An 11,563-nucleotide genomic window follows, 5' to 3' on the forward strand; every position below is an offset into this window, starting at 1 on the left:
GTGAAGCACTTGTTGCATCTAATTTCTTCTGTTGTAAAGCACTTTGAGCTGCATTTTTATGTATGAAAGGTGCTTTACAAATAAAGTTATTATAATCAAAATAAAGTTTTACTGTCTTTAACAAATTGCATCAAATGGACAAAAAAAGCTGAAAAACACCTTCTGTTTGTAGGTAGTCATGTATGATCTATGGTAATATTCCTCACTCTCTCTAGTGATATCACAGTCTCTGATGTCCATAAAGGAAGATGAACATCCATAAATCTGCTCAGAATTCAGATATATTAGTATAGAAAAAAAATCTGGCTCATAATCATCAAATTCAAATTCAAGTTTTCTTCAGTATAAATATTATCCAGGTGATTGTTGTCTGTGCAAACAAGTGTTGCTATTAGCTAATGCAGCATAATTTGTTGTCTGAAAACATGGATTATGTGTAGCCTGCAGCTAACTGACTCCATGGCAACATTATATACACTGCCTGTTAATATCACCCAAAGAATGATGGGAAATGTCGTAGCAAAAAACTAAACCAAAAAAATAGGAGAGAAAAAATCCATTAAAATTAGCTTTTATTTGTTTTAGTACTCTACTTTATCCGCTTCACTGTCACTGCAAGAATATGAGATTAACACAATTTATTTAGAAAGTTTGGGCGCAGACCCAGACGGACTGCATGAGGCTGGTGCAGATGCTCTGCATGAGGGTGTTGAGGAGCGCTGAACCCCCGGATGGTAGGTGGGGTCGGATGTCACTGGATGTCTCTGAAACGAGCAAGACAGATAATGAGGCATAGGGACATTTATGAATGAGAAGAAGTGTAATAGAGGGTCTGAACGTATGCAGTGATTGGATTGATGAGATGAAGAGGAAAGTAGAGGAGTAGAGAAGAGAGGCTGAACCAGAATGAATGGATGTGCAAATGAACTTGGCTCATCGTTGAACTACGGTACCTCAGACAGGCAGATTGTGTATAGTAACATTTACAGGAAAGACTGTTAGTTGTTCAAAAAGACCATTGACTTTTACAACCCAATACGTGTTTTCATCGACAGTCGCTGAAATTGTTTAACCTTTTTCCTGATTCAAATGCTACTTCATTTCTACAGAGATGACATTCAGCTAAGAAAAAAAAATGACTCTTTTGACCTCTTTCACACAAGCTTTTAATCTGTCAAGCTTAACTTGTCAATTGATGGCACCGTTTTGATGAAGAAACAACAAAGAAAAATATCCTGGCAGGAAGTCTAAAGGGGGAATATAATTGCTGCTGTAGTGTGCTGAATAGGCTATTCAAATGCCATTCTGCACACAGTGATTGGCTTTCCTCTCCTCCTCCCATTTGCCCTCTCTCAATGCTTTCCCTGTCATTCAAAACATGAGGAGGCCTTTTCAGAAGCTTGGAATAGTTTGCATGGCAGAATAACAAGCTAATTAGAGCTTCTCCAGTGATGGATGGCTGTGAGAGGGTACGAGATGTGGGCACGAGGGCAGCACGGCACCCCGATAGCGTCACAACCATCTGCCCCACTTTGACGGCTTAATTGGAAGAGCGATGGGGGATATTTGGGATTCAGCCTAATGGCTGAGCTGACCCTGTGTAGATGGGTAATGCCATTTTGTCCCTATTTGTAGCCATACGTTTGGCTCTCAGCCCCCCTTTGTTTTGTTTCCCAGGGTGTGATTGGATTGTTAAGGTCAATAGGGGTCAATAAGTAGCCTAAAGCAGCCATCTTAGTGTCAAATTCAGAATGAAGGATGAGGAGGGGTGAAAGTGTTAGCTTCTAAATTTACCACTTAAACCCAATCTGGAAAATCTCAAGTAGTTAGTGTTTTGGGGAGAATTTAGTCAAATGAGCAACTCCCCCCTTCATGCTTATTTAAGAAGACCTTCGGATTCAACATTTTCTTCTAAAATTTAAGTTTATATACATCACTAAATGTTTTCTCCTAACACAAATGAAGGGAATATAAGTACTGCATGGATAACATTTCCTTTTTCAATACTAAACCAAGGTGATAATATTCCCCAACCCATAAACCTGCATTCATTTATCTTTTTGACCATATAGCAAATGTGTCATACGTGGTTTTAAATGGGTGGCTGCTACAATCTGATTGGCAATCCCAAAATTTCTGCCACGTCATTGGCTTCCACCTTGCCGTGGTGCAGATGTTTGACCAGCACATTTGTCCCTACTGAGACACTGTGCCTGTATGATTGACAGAGGCATGAGGGGCCCCCCTTAACTGCGGTACCATTGCAGCAACAACCGGTACAAGGAACCCCCCTAAAGGGCCCCGTCTAATTGGTGTCTCTGTGACCAGTGTTACATCCAGGTAACTATTTGTATTAACTAATGTTACACAAAATAGAGAAGAGTTATCTGTCTGGGAGTGAAAAAAGAAAGAGACAGAAAATGGAGGAGGAGAAAAGAAAGCAGGACAGTGGTAAGGGGAGCAGATGATGATAAATGATGATTGATGATAGTAAACTGTAAGCAAAAAGAGTTAGTTAGCAAAGATACATGATGTCATGTAATATGTAGTTTAGCTAACGTTTTAGGAGTTGGCATTTGTAAATTTTTATTGTGAAATTCAATAAAGATCTTTAAAAATGCAAGAACTTGACTAATGCTATCTAGCAAGTTAACAATTTAGCTTGCTAGATATTTACCTTGAGATTATATGAGACTGATTAAAATCAAATGTAAACTAAATAAATTATTTTAACTTTGGTAAAGAAAATATTCTGAATATACTTTGTGAATATGCTATAGCTGCTCAGTATTATAGAGGCTTAGCTGTATCTTATCTCTACAGGAACATTGGTGAAGTTCCTATCAACAAAAAATTGGAATCCTTTTTCTTTAATAAAAAATAAGATAAATAACTGTTTTTATAGTAACTAAGGATTTTACTACATTTGTTTTTGCTGTTAATATAAATGTGTCAAAATAAAACTGTTTAGATTCTATAAATGCTCTTTGATTAATATCTAATTATTTAATTGGTATTCTGGGGAACGTGATGGTAATGAAAGTTGGTCAACGGGGTCCTGTGGGATTTTCTGCCTGCGGCTCCATCAGACTCTAGAATTAACTCTGAATGTTCTCCAAGTCCAGACCCCCTTCCTCTCACAGTCTGCAAAATCTGGATTATGATTATTACAGGTGCTGCTGATGTGAACATGCCACTTGTGTGATCCAGATAAGAGATAAATACAAATATTGTACAATATCTGCTCTTGTTAATTGATGCATATTATTTCCACATTAAGTGCTGTTTGTGATATTGTCGACATCGCACTGGTCTCTCACTTATGTTTCTGTAATCTCTGATTGCACATCAACATGGCATCAGTTTGGTACTGCATCAGTCAAAGGTCTTGATGTCATCTTCAAATAATAATATATATTAGCTTATCACAATAATCATAATTATTTTTGCTGTTCTTATTTAATCTGAACAATAATGTGTAGCACACTTGTCTTGCAAGCTTATTTCATTATAGCTTTCATGAAGTCAGCTTATTATTATTATTATTTCAAAGTAGCCCAGCCTTCAGTGAAAGGCCTCATCAGCTCTTTGAACGTCTTCTTATAGATTCATGACTACAAATACTTGCATAGGTTTAGTTACAGGTCAGAGTATTATTTATCATGATAAAGGAACCTGAAGATGGTATCCAGTCACTTCATGTTAGTCTCCTCAGATTAAAACAAGCCTGTAGTTTGGTGTTGTGTTGGTTTATCATGGCAGGGATTCCCTAACACCCTGCAGTTTGTCCTGCAGAACAAAGTCTGTGACTTTAACAGCTTTAAATATGGTCACAACCTGTTTTTTATTCTTTATCCAAAAACATCCAGGCTAATTGTCTTATATTAGTATATGCTATAATGTAAAATATATAATATAATTCAGATTTAGTCATTTTGAATTAATTTAGAGGAAGACAGAACCCAGGTATTGCATAATTCATTTCTGTTTGGTGGTTTGCTTAAAGCATTTGATTACTTAATAGTCTTAACTTTTGTAAATGAGCTCAGAAAAAGGTTCTATTTATTTGTCATTGTATATTTTAACCTACTGGACTCTAAAGGTTCTGCAAACAGACCATCAACAGTTATGTGTATGCATGTAGTCTATTCATTTATGTTTTAGCCAATTATTAGTAGAATATTAATGCATATAAAAACTTCTGCGCACTGTGGATGCACATTAGCAACACATTGTGGTCACCTCTAGACTTCCCTAGAACGTGTTAGCAAACAATCGCTTAATACACATCAAGTAGACAAATGCTCCACTTTGTTCACCTGTTAGTTGCTAACAGTGTTTGTTACATACATTCATTGTTAATTTAAAAGTATTAATTAGAGCAGAAACCAAGTGCTTTGAGTTGATTAAACATAACAATAAAAATGTTTAACTTTAATTGTCATGAAACAAATGAAATATGTTGTCTGTGAACATTTTGCAGATCTGTTCTTTAAAACATTTCCTTGACTAAAGTGCATTTGAGGATGGCATAATGTTTCTTTTAATACATATTTGCTGTTTCCATTTAGAAGTATAATACTGCACAAACATTTTAAGCACTTCAGATGTTTTGATTCTTATCCATAATACAAAACCATCAGGGAGGCATCTGATCAGTCCCAAATGTATTCTCCAGCATAACAACGACCCCAAACATGCAGCTGGAGACATAAAGATCTTCAGCAACAAGAAGAACAAGGAGTCCTGCAACAGATGGCATGACCCCCCCAACATCATGGAGTCAGTCTTGGATTACATGAAGAGACAGAAAAGCAGCTGAGACGTCTAAATCCACAGAAGAACTGTTGCAACTTCTCCAAGATGCAGGAACAACCGACCTGCCGAGTACCTGAAACACTGAGGAGAACTGCTGCTGTTTTAAAGTTAAAGCTTCTCACGCCAAATATTGATTTCATTTAGGTTTCTTCTGTTTACTGAACTTTGTATGAAGTTAACTGATAAATAAAAACTTCACTTTTAGTGCCTGAAACTTTGGCACAGCACTGCATACAAGAAGTATTTTTAGGGAAGAAGGTTGCTGAATCCCTCAATGTATGTCGGATTGAAAGAAAAAAAAAAAAGAAAGAAATGAAAATGGTGAAGAATAGTGATTCATGAGGCTGTTCCCTCCTCAACATTACTTCTGAACTAATGCAAGTTCTACACTTTTTGCCCAAGTTTTTCTTTTTTTTCCATTTTTTCAGGATGGATCTAATTTTGCTGAGCCATAAGTCTTCCCCGCCATCATTCCTCACTAAGACCTCTTAAAAGCTATTTGTCTGGCCCCTCTTCCTTTGCCCATTTAGAGTACACAGGCTTGCCCTGAGAGGTGAGATGCTGATGAGGCGAATATATTATTAAAAACGCATTAGACATCACTGCAAGAGAGATAATTTGTCCTGCAGCAGGCTCTGCATCAGATATAGGGTTACAACTGCGGGATCCATCACTGTGCTGTAGGAACCAACAAGGCTTGGGTGCACTGAGTTTGTATAGACTCGCAGACACAGGTCTGACCCGGGTTATGTCCGTTATTACCCTCCCTGTCAGTTTCATCCATTCTAAAGCAATTTTCATACTGCTGTGGTTGAACGGCATGAGTTTGATGGGAAGCTGGATCATGAGATGAGACTCCAGGCCCGTGACTTTTGACTCTCGTTCTATAACTACCTCTCTGGCCCTTTATTCATGTCGACATTCGTGCTAGTGATGCTAGCAGTGCCAAAGCTCCAATATCATTGGTTGTGGAAACATTCCTAAACCTCCCAACCCATCCTTTCTCTCATTCCTGCACTTGAAAAAAAAAAATCTCTGAAAAGAAGCAGATGTCAAATATCAGGTTTGGTTGATATTGTATAACACATAACAAATTACTATGGATCACCATACCATGATTTTCAAAAGCCGCTGGATCAGTGGTGCTGTAATGTTAGATGCTGCTAATTCTCGACATCACTTCCTGATTGCATCACCGCTCCTCGAAGCCGTGCTGCACAAACAATAGGGTCGACAGACACACGTGGCATTGAATGATCCTGTCACCCCCTCGCGCTGCCCAACCTCAAATTATTCACCATGGAACCACGTTGACCATTGAATGGAAAAGTAAGAAAAAAAAGAAAAAAGTGGCCCAGCCAGGTCAGGCTATTTCTGTCAGGTATTGTGAGCCTGATTTACAATGTCACATTTAAAGAGGAAAGGGAGACCAGCCTAGCCTGGTCCTCATTAGAGCGTGTTTGGCTTCAGGTTAGAGTCAGACCCAGACCTATTGTCACACTGGATCAGATGGCCAGTATAAACACCTTTAATCAAAGTAGGGTGTCTGCTCAGCGCTCCTCAGAAACACAAAGTGGCAGCTCAGCTCGGTTTTACAGTAACCATAGACCCGATGTAACATTCCCTCCTAATGTGGCCGTCATACTCGCTCGCCTCGAGATCTGCCGGGCAACCCATGCCGCAGGAGCAGCGTATGAAAGCATCTGCATATTTCCCCTTCAGTTTTTTCCCCCCTCTCCTCCTCTCCTCTCCTCTAATCCAGAGGGTTGTTAGTTTTCCTCATTAAGCTTGAGGTCAGTTTAAACATGGCAGACCACCCATGGAGATCAAATTGCCTGCGCCATCCTCCATCAGTCCCTCCTCCACCTACAGACTTCTGAATTCATCACCAGACATTCGCCACACATCTCAAAAATAACTAAGCTGCCCTATAGGAGATGAAACGGGGGAGTGAAACATTTGTTCCTTTGTCACACGGCTGCTATCATGGGAGGTTTCGTCAGACAACATACATGGAAACCAAAAAAAAAAAAAAAAAGACGGAAAAGTACTTGATGCAGAGGATGAAAGGCATTGTGGGGGATTGGAACAGATTAGTGCAGGGAAGCAGTTATTTAGAGTGCACTGTGGTAGTTTTCGGGTGATAAGTGAACAGAGGGCTGTGGGGGCGTGGTGTGTCTGTATGTGGATTGATGAGTTGGCGAATTGGGCCTGCTAAAACAGTGAGGGGAGACAGAACCCTGCCATTATCTGGGAAATGAGTTACACATCCTCCCCTGCGACCCGAGCCCCCGTCACACACCCCTGACTGAGTGATAAGAGCTGTCCAGACGCAACACCAGGGGACGTTAACACACACAAGTGGACATAAATATAAGATATTTTTTGCGGGGGCGGTTACGAGAGTGATTTATTGGATTTTCATCGACATTTGTTCTAAAACTTATTTCAGAGAAAAATGGCCCCAGCTCAGATACTTGTTCGATGTTCAGTCAAGACTATTATAACCAAAGTGATGAAAATTCTGATGATAATGGCTTTTTAACAGAAAGATTGTCCCGAATATTATGTCAGTTTCATTCATCATTAAATGCAACAAGGTGCTCCAAAAAGTTATGTATGTAGTCTATGTTAAAGGGGTCATATCATGCACATTTCCAGGTCGTTATTTTTCATCTGGGGCCCTACTGGAATATCTCAGCATGATTTACAGTTAGAAACACCCTTTACACAGCCCCTCAGTTCAGCTTCCGTCTGAAACAGGCTGTTATACCTCCTGTCTCTTTAAGCCGCCCCCCCCCCCCCTCCCCGATGAGCCCACTCTGTTCTGACTGGTTAGCTTCCAGAAGCTGTGTCATGGCTGACTTCCAGTGGCTTGAGAGACTGTCAACAAACTATGAAACAAAATATAGTAGTAGGATTTTACTACTTTTTCTCATTCGTTACTCGAAATGTCAACCTCTCAAATACTTCCGTACACGTTAAAGACGAAATCCGATCCAAAATATGAAAGTGGACACATGGAAAAACTTTAGCAACCAAGGCTATGGAACGGACGGCCTTTATTGGGCATGCAAGGTGACATCAGCTCGTCAGCAAGATAGAAAAAACGGTCACAAATGAAGCGTTCAGAGAAGGTTGAAGCCCTGGAGCATTTCTACATAAATTATCCTCAAGTTTTGGAACTTTGACCATGTTTGACATTAGATATCTGACATCATAACAGTACATAAATAACAGAGAACCAGAAAATAAAAGAATAATATGTCTAAATATCCAATTAAACGTATTTTACTTTTGCTTTATTCAGCAAAGACATGTGTACATGTTTCTTTTTCTTCTGACAGACATCCTCATCTCAGCAGTGCCATGAAGTGGAGTCAGTGCATCAGTAATAGATAAACTTTAAACTGCTCTCATGATCAATAAGAAGCACTCCAGAGTTGTATTCCTGTAAATTGCAATTTCCACCTCAATTATTAACATAATTATAAATAATGAATCGTAAACAGTCCCAGAATTACTTTTGGTAATGTAGGGTGGAATTATTTATTTTGTATCTGCAATTTCTTTATCTAAATGGGAGAAGATTTAACATGCTACTTTAATCCTAACCCTAAGAAACACCAGCTGGGAGATATGATTGTTTTTTTTTTAGGATCTTCAGGGTGGCAGCCGTCGGTCGTCCACTGGGGAAGTGTTCAGAGAGCCACCCTGGAGGCGACTATTGTAATGTAGCTCCTATCTGAGGCCCTGTATCCTGGCTGTTGCTCCAGTCATAGGCATGCCATTCTCTATTTCTAGTTCCACAACAAACAGCACTGTTTGCTTTACCAATGTATATATATAGAGAGAGAGGCAGGAAGTTTTTTTTCGCCTGCTTTTTATCAATAGAAAGTGGAATGACAAAATGAGTTGCCTTCGTCTGAACTTGCCCCTAAAGGTTTAGTTTAAAAGCCGAGAGCAGACTATTTTAGAGTTTTTAGCTTATTTATCCATGAGGTCCTAGTATGAGATGTGGTTTCACCGTTTAGTTGCTATAAAATATTTCAGTTATTTTCTCAGCTGCTCCATAACCACTTCTTGCTGAAACCTTCCCAGAGGTTAAAGTCTAGGTAGAAGGTTGAAGTCTCCATCTTACCCAGAAATCAGCACATTCTTTGCTGTAGGTTTAACCTCGAGCCTGGTATTCAGGCGCTGGTCAGCCCTGCATCTGGCCTGCTGGATCGTCTAAATAGAGCTGCCAATGTGTTGGTACAGATATGAAACTACTCCCTATTTGTCTGATAGATTTGGGACTGTATTCAAGAGAACACCTACTGCTGATAAGACTGCTGGACAATAAGAGGAATTGTTTTTTGTTTTCTTTAACAAAACCTTGGTGTTAAAGAGGCGGTTTAATAGATCGGTATTTGGGCAGGTTTGGGTTTCTCACAAAGAAAAAACATAGCCATCAGTGCAAGACATGTGCCTTATCTCTGCAACAGTGCTGAAGAAAATATGCCTGACTCAAACACATTTAACCTCTCATGGTTTGTGACTCATCGGACCATCCATCCCATACTCCATCTGCGCTCGCACAGACGGCAACAAAAGGACATTTTGTTTTATCAGCAAGTGTTTCTTCTAATTGCCTCTCAAACCCTGTGGAGCAAATTAAAAAGTTTGGCGCATTTTGCTTACTTGCTTTTCACTTTGTCTCACAGCAGCACACGCTCCAAATTGCTGTTCACCTTGAGCCCTTGTTGTGGATAAAGAAGTATTACAGTCAGAGGAAATGTGTCTCTACTGCCCCACTATACTGTGTATGAACCTGTGCCCATATGCTTGTGTGTGTCTTTCTGTGATTAAATAAGAGCAACTGTGCCACCTATATTCTGTCCTTAATGCTACAATAAGCTTCTTTTTTTGGACACTTGGGAGCAGTGGCACAATCTGAACAATCTGTGTTAGCTAACACATTACATTTACATCACAACATTAGCATTTATTGGAGTTTTTTCTACCCACCTGATGGATTGAAGCCAAATATTCACTCCTCTTTTAGCTCAGTTTTACTTTCTGACAATTTTTGAGAAGATCTCTGACTCTTTAGCTGCTAAATGCTCTAATATGTTCACCAGCTAGTCGCTAACTAGCTAACTGGCTAACTCACCTGGTGATGAGTACGTGGTGTCTTTGTTTTTGTCAGCTACCTGCTGCAGCTGGAAATGAGGTCAATGAAAGTGAAGTTTGGGGACCAGAAAACAAAAGTAATGAGGTAAAAAAAAAAAAAAGAACTGAGGGGAACTGCAGAGCTGATAATTAAGTGATAATTTCCTGTGGGTTCTTCACCATGAGGAACACATTACACATCAATCAATTAATAATTAAAAAAAACATGTTGATAAGTGCAGCTGAAAATATCCGACAACAAATACCGGGGGGAAATTCTTGTTCAAACATGCAAATAGATGAATATTCATGATCTTAGAAGGTCAGTAGGTTAACTCACAGCTCACATAGACAGGTTAAGCTTGAAACGATGTGGCAGCGGTGGGACGGTGGATCAAATACCTGTTTGCTAACCCTCACCTGCCAATCTTCCCTCCTCTGACTTTTTAAAGGAGCCCAGCGGAGTTTTCTTGTAAACAAATAAAAGTGTTACTCACCAAAACAAAATGTGTGTGTCCTTGAGGTCTAACAAAAGTGTTGACTGCCTTTCCTTCCTCATGAAAATGCACAGAGTCGATTGTAAATATTTCAAATCCTGCATTGTTTACATCCATGTTTACTAGCTTTCAATCTGCAATGCTGAGTTTCTGGCACATTACAGCCACTTGTAGATCATTTGACTATAGTACACATGCAGGAGAAAAACAAAACAAAACTCTAGCACTACCAGAGGTCAAAAAAACTCTACGAGGTACCTTTAAGTGCTCAGGTTTTGGTTATTACCATAGACTGTGTAAAAATATGGACGTAGTTACCGTGACGTCACCCGTCGGTTTCTGAAGAGCGGTTTTGAAGCTCAAAGCGAGCCGCTCCGCCCGTCGCCATCTTGGCAGTGCGTGACGCTGCCTAACTCCCAGCCAATCAAAAATGGGCAAAGAGGCGGGGCCAAATGGCTGAAACAAGCCACCTAGCGGCTGGCGGACCTGTCACTCAAAGCAGCGATGTCCTTCATTATGCAGAACTTTACGGCTTAATAAAATTTAAACGGGTGAGTTATAAAAATATTCACCCCTCGTACAGTTATCATGAAAGGAGAAATTAGCTACAGAGACCAAAACCGTTTTTTGTACCAGGCTGTAAACATGTTTATTTCTGCTGTAAAGTTGGGCATTTTAACATGGAGGTCTATGGGGATTGACTCGCTTTTGGAGCCTCAAGTGGTCATTCAAGGAACTGCAGTTTTTGGCACTTCTGCATTGGCTTCATTTTACAGCCCCGGAGGTTGCTGCTTGGTTATTACATGTTAAATCCCTTGCTAACATTTGCCAACCCTTTGTTTATAATGATTTTATCTAATGATCTGAAAATTTTTCGTGAAATGTAGGTAAAGCAAGATGATTTCTTTTCCTTTATCGAGCTATGTTATATAAGTATATTCATTGGCATTTTGGATTAAAAAATGTAAGCTATGACGTTGATATCTTTAGTGATGCATCACATCAATCCAACTTTACTTATTTCCAATTATTCCTATATTTTTTAGCAAAAAAACAAACAAACAAAAAATACTTCTAACACTTTTCCTTTGCTG

The 11,563-nt window shown here is 39.5% G+C and overlaps 1 long non-coding RNA gene across 1 annotated transcript; it reads right to left on the minus strand.

Moving 5' to 3' along the window:
• Nucleotides 1-340: 340 nt before the first annotated feature.
• On the minus strand, nucleotides 341-10,014 carry LOC121907480. Its single transcript, XR_006098884.1, has 3 exons — nucleotides 9,974-10,014; nucleotides 9,502-9,559; nucleotides 341-764 (listed from the first exon to the last, which is right to left on the minus strand). It is a non-coding gene; the product is annotated as an uncharacterized LOC121907480 (long non-coding RNA).
• Nucleotides 10,015-11,563: the final 1,549 nt, after the last annotated feature.

The sequence above is a fragment of the Thunnus maccoyii genome, chromosome 11 (genome assembly GCF_910596095.1).
Source record: "Thunnus maccoyii chromosome 11, fThuMac1.1, whole genome shotgun sequence".
In the NCBI taxonomy this organism is placed as follows: domain Eukaryota; kingdom Metazoa; phylum Chordata; class Actinopteri; order Scombriformes; family Scombridae; genus Thunnus; species Thunnus maccoyii.